Source organism: Ceratotherium simum, chromosome 10, assembly GCF_057802395.1.
Source record: "Ceratotherium simum simum isolate JZ-2026a chromosome 10, ASM5780239v1, whole genome shotgun sequence".
NCBI lineage: Eukaryota > Metazoa > Chordata > Mammalia > Perissodactyla > Rhinocerotidae > Ceratotherium > Ceratotherium simum.
The window spans coordinates 31808200-31823492 of record NC_141909.1 but is presented as its reverse complement, the minus strand read 5'-3'; the positions used below and the strand labels follow the sequence as shown (position 1 = coordinate 31823492).

Genomic DNA, 15293 nt, shown 5'->3' with positions numbered 1-15293 from the left:
CATTTTTTTTTCCCTGGGAACCAGTTGCATCACTGAATTCTTTTGAATAAGTGAAACATTGAGCAGCTCTTGCCCAAAAAGAATTACATGAAGCCCACACAGGGCTTTTCAAAATTCATTTGCATTTGAATGATGCAAATTGTAATTTAGTATAATAAAGTCTATGTAACTGAGAGGGAGAAATTATATGAACAACCCAACTCCCAGTCAAGTCTACTCCTAGTTCTTGTCCCAACATGCTAACTTCAATATACATGTCCTATCGGAGACGTTTTTCTGTAAAATAAGCTATATCCTTCCTAACCCTGCCACACTTGCCTGTCTGTGATAGGATCAAATATGACCAACACATTTGGTTATTTCCATTTCATGTATTCTCAAGGATTCCCCAAGAACAATGGATGTTTCTGTCTGAATCTTCTTTGGTACAATAGATACAGCATTATGGTGCCACAGTAAGAGTGAAGCTCTCTAAGACATTTTCAGAATCTGATGTGGAATTAGCATAGTAACAAATCTGTATTATGAAAGATCATATCTTCTCTAGAAAAACAATATTGATCATTTGACTATCAGACAACAAACAACTATAAACATACTTTCTTATTTTCAGACACAAATAGGATAACAATGCAAGAAAAGTTGTCTGATCTTTCCTCAGAATGGTTAATTCATGTAATTTCTAAGCCTGAATATTACAACGCAGGAAAAGGGGGAAAGGTGTCACAATTTGGGGAGAACGTGAAGGGGAAATACCATTTCTCTTACTGTGCATGTATCTCTGTCATTATGGCATGGAACTGTCCCCTTGAAGCTGAACTTAAATTTTGCAAAACACCTTCATAAAAAGTATGACTTGGGGCCGGCCGGGTGGCATAGTGGTTAGGTTCCCATGCTCCACTTTAGTGGCCCTGGGTTTGTGGGTTCAGATCCCGGCACAGACCTACATGATGCTCATCAAGCCATGCTGTGGCAGCGTCCCACATACAAAACGGAGGAAGATTGGCACAGATGTTAGCTTAAGGACAATCTTCCTCAAGCAAAAAGAGGAGGATTGGCAACAGATGTTAGCTCAGGGACAATCTTCCTTACCGAAAAAAAGTATGGCTTTTTATGAACTTTTTATCCACTCTTAGACTTCAGAGAATTTTAGAAATCACCTAGTGTTCCCACCCAGCATCTTCCAATCAGGACTTACTCCTTAACTGATGGGCAGTAAGCCTCTCTTTAATGAGGAGGCAGCTAAGGACACTTTGAGGTAGTTATATCCCATGCTGTGTGTTTCTATTCCTTCTAAGTGCTTCCATAAACAAATGCAGAATTGACTGTCACAAAAGTTCCTCAGTGCCCTCAGGAGCAACACAGACTAAATCTAGTCCCTCTTTAAAAAGACTAAAAGGCGCACTATTCCACTCTCAAGAGGATCTGCTCTCCCTGGAGCCAATCACGGCCCATTCACTCAACCATTCTTCATGTGATGGGTGTGGAGACCCAAGCATCCTTGCCTCCCCTCTTGGACACTCCTTCACAACCTCCTCTTCTTCTACCCACCCTTTCGTGTTTGGATTTTCTCATTTTCCTTCCTCTCCTCCCTTCTCTTCTCAAACCACACACTCCCAACTATCACGTAGATGGACAACTACCAATTCTGAATCTTCAGGACAGATTTCTCTTTCAAGCTCAGCTCCTAACTGAACCATGTGCATGTATCAAAAGCATCTCGATCTCAAAACGTCACAGCAGCATCTTTCCTCTGCATTCTTTATCTCAATTAATGTTATTTACCATCAACCAAGGAAGATATTTTTGAATCATAATAAATCCTGTTTCCCCCTCGATACATCCTTCCAATACATCTGTTTCCTAAAACATCCTTGAATTCTGTTCCCTCCTCTCCATCCCCCTCCTACTGCCATAGTTCAGGCCATTACTCTTTTTTCCAGGGACTGTTGTAACACTCTCAATCCATTCTCCCTGCCTCCAGTCTCACCCCATTTCCCTCACTGTGGCCAGAATGATCTTCCCAAAACACAAGCATCTTTGTGTCACATCCATCTTGATCACAATAAAAGAAACTATAGCTAACTAAACTCTCTTTCATATCGTGTAAAAGGTGCCCTTACTGGCCATGTTTTATTGACCAAAAAAATGCAAAGAAATCATATCCTTTTTAGAGAAGAAGTTTGAGTTAAACAAAAGAAGCCATTGTCAGAAAGGAAGAAGTGCAGCTTTACAAAATGTTTCCACACAGCTCATCAGTTCTAAGCTGTTAGTTGACAATAAACATATGGAAGGAAACTACAGTATAGGACAAAGATTTAAGAGCCCCATGAAAATACCTGTATATTTAAACGAGACATTTTCCAGACCCTCGTACCTGGGTAAAATCAAAAGACATGTTCTGAGCCTTTCAGCTTTTAAGAAAGTTAATCTTCCATTTCCCCTGTCATTAATAACTCTCTGGTACTTTTATGCCTGTCTACCCACACAGATTATAGGGGGTTTCTGATAGAGCTCTCTAGTAGAGATAAATGCACTGGGGAGAAGAGTTTGAAAGGATTGTGATTCAGTAACATAAACAGAAACCTGCATTACATCTTATTCATGAGGCAGGTTAACTTCTATATCATATGAATTGTCACTATCACAAACAGCATCACATTAGAGATGAAAACGGATTCCGTTAGTCTTCAGTCACTTTCACGGAACAAAGCAGAGTGATTTAACTATATATCCTTAGGATCCTAAAATTGACTTTCCCTTTCTTCACTCTTAACAGTTTTCAATACATACACACTAAGAGTCACAACTTTGGAGTTTCTTGAGAAGTTCCCAAACAACATATTTCAGATTTGTTCATTTGTCTAAATTTATTTAGAAAAAAATATTTAAAGGATGATGATGAACTGGACCTAGCCACATTCCAGACGAGCAGCGTGTCTTAAACAAATTTTCAAATTCACTTATTTCTTTTCGACAAAATCCACAGTACATTCTCATTTACAGTGGTATAAAATTAAAGAAAAAGTTCTTTTTTATTATTGTTATTTGACCTTGAAGAGTAATCAACTCTGAAAAAAACAAAACACTAAATCATGAACAATAAATGATTCCAATTATGTCCAGGCCTGAAGTCTGACTTTTCTCATCTCAAAAGAACTGACATATACTCTAGAAATAAAAGGGGTTTTCTGGCATGTTTATAAGTGTTTATGTAAATGTGAAGCAATGAGGCTTCTTCTTCTCTTCCTTCAAAAACAGAAATATTTTGATTTAGATTTTCATTTTTCATTGACCTTCCTTGCTTTGGAATCATATCAAGATGCTGGTACAAATCTGCAAAGCCACAGTTAGGTGTTGCCAGCAGCCCCTGAATGAGTTTATCTTTACTTGGCATAGGTTTAAAATATTGTTTCTTAAATGGGTCCATTAAGGGATATTTTCATGCTTCTATGGAAAATCAAACAGAATGCACATTTTGGTGGTCATATCACAAGATCCTCCCCCCCCCCCAGGGACTGTGAGGGTGGGTGTGTTCATGGCTGAGTCACTGCCCTGTTTGTCTGCCCAAACAAGATGACTTGGGTCAAAATTGCATAGAAAATGAGGTTTGATTCTCTGTTTTGAAAAAGGAAAAATAATTGCAGTAGTTTCTGTTCTAGCTTTGCCATAAAATGATTTTTTTATCCTCTCCAGGAACTTAGAGACTATTTCAGATGCAACAGAGAACTTGAAAAGAATGGAATGGAAAAGAAAGAGAAAGACGTTCTTAAACGTGACACTTGAACAACATCAATCCTCTACCCAAATGCAAAAAAAATGAGGACAATATCTCCCTATGGTGGATAAAAAAAATTAAAACTAGTGAGTGAAAAACAAGAGCACTCTGAGAAGATGTGTTAACAGAGGATTAACCTCTGAAATGCTAATAAGATAGGGGAGGAAATGATAAGGAAATTAGACTGTATTTCTTCATGCTGAGCCAAAGAGATAATAATGCATCATTAGACAAGAATTTTTTTTTTTTTTTTTTTTTTGATGAGGAAGACCAGCCCTGAGCTAACATCCAATGCTAATCCTCATCTTTTTTGCTGAGGAAGACTGGCCCTGGGCTAACATCCGTGCCCATCTTCCTCTACTTTATATGGGAAACCGCCACAGCATGGCTTATCAAGCAGTGCGTCAGTGCACGCCTGCCCAGAATCCGAACCCGAGAACCCCAGGCCGCCGCAGCAGAGTGTGCTCACTTAACCACCTGCATCACCAGGCTGACCCCTAGCCAAGAATTTGTATATGTGCTTCAATTTATGAAAATCTATATATATTTTGCCCTATGTTTTTATGCATGTAAAATCTGAACATTTTTAAACACTTCAAAATAGCGCTAATTGCAGATATTTTATTTAACTTTAATGTTTTAATAGGACCTATAACTCATTAATTAAGGATTCATCTCTATATTTCAGCTCTTGGTTTAAGGCCCCTAGTACCACATATGTCAATCCAGGGCTGTCTAGAGCATTAACTTAAAATGTCAAAAGTGTAATTCTTCATTACAGCGGAAATAGAATTATAAAAATTAGATCTTTCAATTACAAATGACATTTACCACTCTAATCAAGGTTAGCCTTACATGTGGTTGGGGTCAGAGGTAGAATGAGAATGATTCTGTACTCCAAAATAACTCTAGCACAGGTCTGCCATTGAGGTTTTGTTTCCACCTTTAGTAAATACTTCCATTATCTTGGTTCTGAGTCATAGCAGCCATAATAATAGCTATATCTTATTGCCAGTTTTCTAGGCACAAAATACCGTGTTCAGCTATAGGACATAGCAGTCCTTATGTATGGATGCTAAAGTCAGGCTCTGTGTATTTGAACCCTGACTATTGGGAAAATTATCTAATCTTGCTAAACTCCATTTTCTCAAGTGTGAAATGGGCTTAATGGTATCTATATCAAAAGGTTGCTGTGAAAACGATGAGAAAGATGATGACCAAGAAAAGTTAGGCAATTTTCCTAACATCACACATGACTAGGAAGTGGAAAAACCAGATTCGAAACTAGTTCTTCTCATTTCAAACTTTCTAATTCCCATAACTTTCCGCTTATCACACCACCTCTGAGGGTGAGGAGGATGACATGCAGATAGAAGGTGTCAAAGATGAGGAAGACACTGACCCAAGCAGTGTTTCTAAACACTGCTTATAAGACTATGTAATTGGAATTACCTTTTTGCAAAGCCATTTAGAAATGTAAGTCAAAAACCTTTAAAATGTTTGTATTCTTTGACTGAATAATTCCACTTCTCGGAATCTATCCTAAAGAAATAGTCACAAGTGCAAAGAAACATTTGTAGTATAAGAGAAAAAAAATTTGTTTTTTACAAATAAATAAATTTTTATAAATAAGAGACCCAGAATTACAAAATGGTTAATTAAATTCTATGGCATCCATTGGTGTTAAAATTTATCTTTTTCCACATTTTGGCATCTCTGAAATTGGAAGGTGTCTTATAGTAGCCGACATCTTATTATGCCCATCAGCCACACAGTAGGCACAAAGTAACTGTTATTACCAGACATGCATAAACTTGGTTACAGATGTTCATCTTGTCATTACATCAATTGAATTATGTACATTGTTGGTACTACACATGTTGATTTCACTGCCATTTCAGATGTCTTCAAAAGTAACACTGTGATTCAGCATTGAGATGAAGTTATTGTGTACACAAAAAAGGCATGCCAACAGAGCAGCAGTGGGTAAGTTTTATATTGGTGAAGAAAATATTCATCATAGGAGGAATGATCACTATTCCATAATTTGTCCAAATGCAACAAATCATGTAAGTGCTTTATGGAACCTAAGTGGATAAAACTGTGCTACATTTTATTTTCTGAGAAATATGCAAAAGAAGCATCTCCTACATGCTAAGCAAGGCAACTAAAGGCAAAAGAATTGCCAGATCCCTACAACAGATGAAAGAAATGTCAAAGCATCAAAAGGCTGGTGTGAGCAACAAATGTGTCATGTAAGGAGATCATTAAGGCTCTATGTCACAGCTTAATTGGAAACATTTTTTTTCCTTTCATAGCAGTTTGTAAAATAATGTGTCCTAAAGTCAATGGCATCTTAAAATCACATTTAAAATAAACATTCCCTGGAGACTTAGAGTAACCTTTGGGCTTAAATAAAAATACAAAATAACACAAAATTGCAGTCATAACTATGTAAGATAACTTTAAAACAGTATGGAAAAAGTGAAAGCAAATACATCAAATTGTTAAAAGTCTGTAAAATGAGATTACACTTAATCTTTATTTTCTTCTTTTTTATGTTTTCCAAATTACTACTAAAAGAATATGTTTTTTAAATTAGTTACAAATAATATTTAGAATATTAAAAGCAAAGATGGAAATGTACCTTACAGACACTACTAACTTCCAAATAACCAATTACTGTTATTTATCCAAGCCTTTTTTGAATTCATTTATATCTCATATGCTTATTCTTCTGTAAAAAGTACATGCTATAGATTCACAAGCTTCAAGTTCTATCTCCTGCCTGGTGTTCCTGGATCAGGCCAGTGCATGTCAACCCAATCTATGTTCTTCACACCTTGATAACCTTGAACAAAATTCTCTTAGCCTTTGTTATTCCAACCACAAATGCTCATTTATTAATTTTTTCTCTAAATATTGAAGATCTTTCAGATAAGTTAAGGACATTTCCAACTCACCTTTCTTAGTATTTTTAATTATTATTCCAAGTTCACCACCCTAGGCTAATCTGAGATCAGGTCTATAGCAGACCAAGTATATTCCTACCTTACTTATCCAATTGGGGCATCTTGCCATTTCTTTTCTATGTAACAGAAGCTAAGAGGAAACATCCTTTCCTGAGTATATTAGTGATCAAAGGGCCTTTTAGTGGCATATCTTGCAGCCATGGACTTTTGGATAGTAACTTTAATATTAAACACTAGAATTTCTGAGGTCACTAAAAAGATGAATGAGGAGAGCAGAAGCTGAAGACGGAAGAGCCATAAGAAGACACAGAGCCTGAATTAAACCTCGGAACCAGAGAACCCTGCACAAGCTGGGTTCATACTGGGGAATGTAACCCCAGGCCCATCTTTCTCTCTGCCCTAAATCTTTCTAAGTTTTATTGCATTTACAAAATCCGTCTCTTTCTTCTCTTGTCTCTCTCACTCTTCTACAATCAAAGTAAATTGTGCCCAACTGCCACAGGCAGCCTTGGATTGCAAACAGGAAACAGGATGAATCCCAACCTTGCACGTTTGGGCGCCTCATCCATCAATGCTAACAGAAGACTTCCCCCAAAGCGGCATCTGTATTTGTCTCGCAGTTAGCAAGGTTCCATCCTTGTGCCTCATGCATTCTTCTGTCACTCACAGAATCTGTGGGTGGCCCTCCTGCAGATGTGGCAAGAGTATTGGAGTACCACCAATTGATTCTGCAAATGATGGTCACCATGCCCAAATTAAGCTCTCCCACTGGCACTATCAATCCTCCAAGTCTATAAATCAAAATTTGATTACCAGAACCTCTGTTTTCACTGCAGTCCCTCCTACAAGTAAGTTCATTTGATGGTGTAATTATAAAATCATTTAGGCATTTAACCTGTAGCCCACAAGCATGTTCAACTCCCTATTTCTGCCCTTTCCCACTCCCAACTAGTTAAAATAATAAATAAATAAAATATGGCTTTCATGCTACTCATTTACAACCGATAATAAATGTCTGAATTTATCTGAGATTGAAGTTCAAGCCTTACTTTGCTGGTCCTAGACTTTTGGACACAGGGGCCTGGTGGAAGAAGATGGGATGCAGGGATGCCACAGCAATATAGAGTTTACTTCAAATCAGAGACACCACACATCACCTCAATGCAAGGAGAGGAGCACCCAGAGTATAAACTTGGATGAGGAGGGGCAAGGGTCTGCTAGAAGTGTCTTGTCACTGTTACATTAAGACCTAGACTTCGGAAAGTCAAAATCTGCCAAAAATAAAAAACCAGGCTACATCTCATTGCTCTGTCATGTGTAAGATGTTCATTAGCATTTCATGCAGGCAGGCAGAAAATTGCTGGAGAAAGGAAGAAATCACATCCTGAGCTCAGCCCCCATCAAGAGCTGCAAATTTGGGATTTCTGCACAGGAGGAAACCATACCCTGCTGGCAACACACTGATCATCAACCCAACCCACAATGAAAACACAAAGAAAGGAAAATACCCCTGCATCTTTATTGCTCTCAGTACCTGCGAGTATTTATCAGACTTAGGAACATTTCCTGGAATCATTACATAAACACTCTTTTCACCTGAAGGACTGTGCTCCCTACCTGAATTCTGTTTAATTCATTAGAACAGAGGTATAATTAGCTTCTTTAATGATCAATTTACTAGAAATCTATGGAAAGGAGGAAAGAGGGATGGAAAGGCATTATTGTGCCCAGAGTACCAAAAGGAGGCTGGGTTTCCATCTCTGTCCCAGCCCCATTCTCCCAGCACTTTTCAGAAGTGGGGCCCTCTCTAATCATTTAAGCTGCCTCACAGCCCCAAATGATAGACCAGCCTTGATGCTGGATTTGACTTTCACCTTTGAGGTTCTGTTGGCTGCAAGTTCTCAATTATCTATGGCAAATGTGAAACACGTGAAGTAAATGAAGGCCAGCACCTCCAATACTTTACCTCATTCTTCATCACACCTTTTAGCAAAATTGATTAATCTGGAACAAAGTGGACTGTTTTAAATTTTAACCCTTCCTCCTGTAATTGCCCTGCTTCTGGTGGGAGAGTAATAAGCAATGACATGTTCTAAAGGCCGTGTGTTGAAGGGGGACAAAGTGACCTGGAAAATCAATGCCTGAGTTCTGAAGGGTCAGTTATGCATCTAAGTCACTCCACCTCAAGATGAGGGCTTAATCTCGTGGCAGCCTCAGTGACCAGTCTGTGGCCTAAACAGTGCTTTGCATCATAAATTTATGCAGATGGAGAGCACAAAATAAGAAACTATTACATTATCTTAAGTGTGTGTCTTTGAATTGACTTTCTGTCACCTGCCTCTAAACGACCCCATGTTGCTGCTTGCAGAGGACTGACAGCTTTTAACTGCTGTTGTCACCATTCATTCCACTCTGACATCTCAGATCAAAGCACCAAACCTTAGTACCTCTTTCTTTTAATTTTCTATCAGGATTTATTCCACATCGTCCAGTTCTAATGGTTCATCACTTAGAATGATAGAAATCAAAAACAACCTGAGAATATTATTTAGCCATTTAAAAATCATATTTTTGCAGAACATTCAATGACATAGGAAAGTGCTCAGCATATATACTATTAAGTGAAAAAATTAGGATACAAAATTATGTATGCAATGTGATCTGTTTTGATTATATGTGTGTGTAATTCCAAAATATTAATCTTGATCATTTCTTCATAATGCACTTGAGTAATTTTAATTTTCTTCTTTATGCTTTCAAAAATTTACTAAATTAAGCATGTAGTATTTTTTTTCCTGAGGAAGATTCACCTTGAGCTAACATCCGCTGCCATTCTTCCTCTTTTTGTATGTGAGCTGCTGCCACAGCATGGCCACTGACAGACGAGGGATGTAGGTCCATGCCAGGGGACCAGGCCCCAGGCCACCGAAGCAGAGAGTGCTGAACTTAACCACTAGGCCACCGGGGCCGGCCCAGCATGTATTATTTTTATGAGCAGGAAAAAAAAAATTCTTTTTAAACGCTACACAGATGCAAGATATTCCTCAATTTAAACCTGCATTTTATTGCTTATTTACTCCACATCCTACTCCACAAACTTCACTTGCTATTATCTGGATTCCCCAAGCCCCACATGGTTCAACTTTGTTTCCGGCATCCAGAATGCAGATGAAGCGAGCAGGCTGACTTCTGGGTGACTCCTCAGCACATCATGTGTCAGGAAGCAGAATGAGCCAGAAGAACTGACTTCTAGTCCACATCCTGCCCCTAATAGTAATGCAGGGACCTTGGAAATCCCTCTGAGCATCCTGGGCCAACTTCTCCCCATGTATGAACTAAAAGCTTGGGCTGGATGACCCCAAAGGCCCATCTAGCTTGAAGTTTCTACTTTTCATGAGCTGGCTGGATCCAGCTGCAGCAGAAAGTTCTAATCACCACAAGCGTGAGGTTACTGCGAAATTCCATTCACAAGGCAAATGATTTTCATTCAACACAAAGTGATGAAAGCCAAGAGTCATAAATATCCAGGAGACCCAACATGCTGTTTTATATCAGAACAAATCTCTCAGGCAAAATATTCATTGCAGAAGTAAATACAGCTCGAATATCTACAGTATTGAAAATGGGGGCGGGGGTCAAAAAAGAGATAGGCAAGGTAGCCTTTCAGGAACATTAAATTATGTAATGTTCCAAACATAAATAAGGAGTTATCTATACACCTAACATTTGAGTTTAATGGAGTCTGAACTCACCTGAATCATCAGGTGGACTCAGGTATAAACACCTGGAATGATTACAATAATCTCATCTGAACAATTAGTTGTAGAAAGTATAACCCTTAACTTGGACAGAATTATTGTCATTTTAAAGTTAATTTATTAAAATTATACAAGTAAGACACAAATTTACCATAAAATAAAATTCTAACTGTACAGATGTCCGTAGAGTAAAAAAATGGATATTTCCCTTCAAGCCTCACCCTCTCCCATCCCACTCCTCTACCCACCGGTAACCTATGTTTTAGACCCTTTTTTTCGTTTTTTGTTTTTTAGGAAGATGGGCCCTGAGCTAACATCTGTTGCCAATCTTCCTCTTTTTCTTTTTTCTCCACAGAGCACCAGTACATAGCTGTATATCATAGTTGTAGAGTTGTAGCTCTTCTATGTGGGACGCCACCTCAGCATGACTTGATGAGCGGTGAGTAGGTCTGCACCCAGGATCTGAACCGGCAGACCCTGAGCCACCGAAGCAGAAGGCACGAACTCAACAGCTAAGCCACCAGGCCAGCCCCAACCCTTTTTGTTTTGAATGTACATATCTTCACGTGGTTCCCAGCTCTCCCAGAGAACTACAAGAATATCTATAAATATCAGATGTCTTTGTTCTGTCAAATTTAACTAAAAACTTGACAAATTTCTTACTAAAACAGAATAGTTGCTTTTGAAAGAAAAATCCATTATTTATATCTTCTAGAATTGATTCTGTTATTCTCTTTCTCTGCTAATCTTATCTTTAAAATAATAAGCAAATAAACATGGGTATTAAAGGAGGAAGTGTTACTAGCACAGCAAGAACAGCACAGAAGCCTGTGTGTGTGCGGTTGTTGGCCTCTCGGACATAAGCATATGCAGACCTTCATTAGCTCAGACTTCACTGAGTTCAACAGATGCCCCCAGGTTAGTTACCATTTGGAAACACAGCCAGTCTGTGGGCGCTGCTAGGAGACAGCATTGCAACTATCCCTTCTCACTCGTCTTTCTTCTCACTCTCAACTCTTCCTTCTCTGCAAAACCATTCCCAGACAGAGCTGAGGGTTCGAGAGGAAGAATCAGGGTATTTTGGAGATACTAGAAATCCAGAGATGGCTCTTAGAGGTTAGTCCCTAAGGTTTCATTATCTAAATACTGACATGAACAATGTATTAGTGGTAAAACCAATTCTGTGGAAAGTCTCAAAATCAATGAAGAATTGCAGAGATCGCTTGAGTGTAGAGCCAATAGTGGAAAAAAGTAATTTAAGGAATTAAATACAATTAACCAGACAGCACAGGTCCAAAAAATTATTACATTGGGCTCAGGGAGGGGAAATATACTATATCTACTAATAAAAACTATCATTTATTGAATTCTTAACTATTCTAAGTATCTTACATAAGTTAAACAATTTAATTTCACAACAAACCTAGAGGAAGGCACTATTATCATCTCCATTTTAAAGATGAGAAAACTAAAGAACAGAGAGTTAATCAGCTTCATCTTCACAGGATCTGGGGTCTCCCTCCTATTAGCAAAACGGCTTCAGCAGTGTCAGCCTTCACATCTCCTTACCACACCATTCAGAGGAAAAGAATGTCTTTTCTGGAATTCACATTCTCATTGGCCTGATTGTGTTACACACTCTTCTCATGTGGATAGGGAGACTCGGATATACTGATTAGATTAAGCCAATCAGAGCCCACCTGATTATATACTGAAAGATATAAGTAGCGTCAATCTCATCTAAACTTCCTGGTTGAGAATGGAGGTGGTAAGAGAAGGGGGATAATGGGATGCTGGACTGGTGACCACTGAATGTCTCCTACACTACCCTTCAGCCAGAAAAAGAAGAACAGAGAGTTTCTCCAACAGTATAATTATAATCATATCCCAGCTTGAAACTATTAATTCCTATTGGCACTATTTGTTCTGGAACAATATGTCCTCCATGCAGTTACTTTTTTAAGAAAAGTCAAATGTTTATTCTATCCCCTCTTCCACAGAATCAATTTCTCCCAGAGACTACAATAGTTTTGCAGTGTATGTTGGGCCCTCTCAGGAATGTGTGTAATAGTATTTTTGTCAGGAAATTTGATAGTGTAGAACTAAGACTATCACATACTTTGTGATTAGAGGAAAATCAAGATTTCAAATGAGAAGATTCTTCCTACCTAGTCATCTTCTATGCGTGTGTTATTTCACCCCTGAGTTACGGATTTAGTGTTTTGCCTACACACAAGCAAAACACACAAGTAAAATCAAGAACTGTATGAGTCCTTATTAAGTACTCAAAATGATTCCTCTGCTTTTACTCTAAACAAATAATTAGCCATCCAATTTAAAAGATGTTCTCAAGTGGAGATGCCACGGTGTTCCTTGGGAACACATTTTAAAGTTTAATGATCTTCACTATCAGCATGATGCTTATAAAGAAACTGACATTGAATTCAATTTAATCCAATGAATGTTTGCTAAATATAGAGTACCTACTGTGTGACCATCTTGCAGTTCATGCCCATGTCTCAATAGAAAACATCCTCTACGGGAGCCCTCATAAACTAGAAGACCACAGTAGGTTGTACATAAGTTGATCAACGAATTGTGGATTTGAGTAGCTGTGCTAAGAAAAGCGTCATGAAAATATGTGTAAGCATTATCCTCCACCTCACCTCTTCAGGAACTCATGTCTGCATTTCCTTTTCCTAGTCCCTCCTCATTTCCATGGCTTTCCTCTGAACCTTCTGCTGGTTTTCCACAGCTATGATAAATTGACGTCTCATGATTGAATTCCACAAATAGGAACAACCTAACGGATTCTAGTAAAAACAGTGACTTATTTTGGGAAGCAGATTCCCAACCACAACATTTTTACATTACGTTGTGCTTGAATGGAAAAGAAAAATAAATATATAGCTGAAAGAGTAAACATAACAGACATCAACTAATATTCCAGGGAGAAACACTTCATATCATTGTTACTAGGGATGACTAACCCAATAAATCCCTTAGCTAACACCAGCTGTCCACAATCAAAATAGACCAGCAGCCATTCCCAGGCCCACGATATACATATGTGCTGCTGAGAAGGACTAATTCTACCAAGGTTTAAGCAGCTCCCAAGTTCATTCAGTTCTGCTCCTGAAGAAGCTTCAAAATCATTTTAGACCTCTCCAAGGTGATTTAAAGCTCCAGAGCAGGCGTATTAGGGGGTGACTGAGGTCATCTTGTTTAATGCAAGAATCTCGCTACAACTGCAGTTATCCATTGATCCAGCAATGGAAGCTGGGCAGGGCTGCTCCAATGACCCTTGTCAAGCTCCAAATATTGGGAAGCCATTTGTTATACTAAGTCAAAGTGAAGTCCTTACACTCCTTCTCTCTGTCATTCCCACCAAAGTATGTCTAATCCTTCTTCCAACGACAAGCCTTTGAATAGAGGAAGATAGCTATCGTGTTCCCTTCTTTGTCATATCTCCTGCAATCTTCTTCACAGAACACCCTCCAGCATGCACATAGTTTGCATCTATCTTTCTCCCTGTCACTTTGGTTAAGCAAGTTAAGTGATACAAAATCTAAGTTTTTTGAAAAACCTACCTGCTTTCTTTTCTACCATATTTCTTTTGGTAAAGGCATTTATATTCATTTTGTAGTCACTCAGAATTGAACAAATAAGTGGACCAGTATATGTGATAATAAGCATTTATCCTTAAAGATAATTATTTTTGTCATGAGTCAACATTTATACTGCTTTGCGTCTGTTTAAACTATACTCTGCTGATTTCCTCTACCTTTGAGTCTCTCTGTATTCCATCTTCCCCATTCAGTCATTCTTGCCATGTGGATTAAGGTCAGGTAGCAAATGGCTCTATTCTACATCATCTAATTGATCATGCTGGTGTGACATTTCAATCTCTGCTTCATCTGGAGAAGCAGCCTCATGTTAGATGGTAACGCTGTGGAGGAAAAAACGCAAAGAGAAAAAGCCTTTTAACCTTCAGAAAATGATAGTACATTTTGTGATTCTCTTAACACCTGATTATTTTCTAAGCAGTAAAACTTTCAATTTATTAAGCCATAGGTGGGTAGGTGATGCTTTTACAAGAACATAAGATACTATTTTCAGTGATTTTGTGGCAATCACACAAACTGGGAGAGACTGAAGTAATGATCAACGATGAAAACCACAGACCTGAGTCCCAAACACTGAGGTGCTCTGTCTGCGCATTTCTATGCTGTTATTGACATAGATAACTCTAAAATGTAACTCCAAAAGGCAGAGTTCAGACTTCATCTGAAAGACCGGGGTTATAATCTTGAGTCAGACCAAAGTATTCAATATAAATCCAGCCTCTACTGCATACAGCACCTTTACCTGTCTTAACTCAGCTATCCTTCAAAATATCCTATCAAGACCAGGAATATGGACTCCATTTTACAGATGAGGTCACCGAGGCTTGGAGACTTGTGACTTGATGAAGCTCATGTAAGTGAGCTTAGTGGAGTTAAAATAGGAAATAGATCAATCATTGATTCAGTATATTTCGTTGAGTTTATCACAGTATTCTTCAGTGTTTATCATAGTCCTCTCTGAGATCTAATATTACAAAATTAACTCCTGCTTTTACTTGCCCTAGATTTTGACAAGTGACACAGGCAAAAGAAACAGACAGAGGGTAAGAAGGATCCTAAGAAGGCTGCAAACATATGTCCTGAAGGATATGTCACTGGGCACTGCCCGGCAGCCAGCCCGGATTTTGGCCTCAGTGACGAGGGAGAGAGAGAAGCCATC

The 15293-nt window shown here is 38.5% G+C and overlaps 1 long non-coding RNA gene across 3 annotated transcripts in view; it reads right to left on the bottom strand.

The window, feature by feature from the left end:
• The window catches only part of LOC147916090 (uncharacterized), a 53418-nt gene that overhangs the window by 31210 nt on the left and 6915 nt on the right, over nucleotides 1-15293 (bottom strand). For all 3 annotated transcript variants that reach the window (XR_015553397.1, XR_015553399.1, XR_015553398.1), the window contains exon 4: nucleotides 14293-14457. This is a non-coding gene — a long non-coding RNA (uncharacterized LOC147916090). The remainder of the gene's footprint in view (nucleotides 1-14292; nucleotides 14458-15293) is intronic.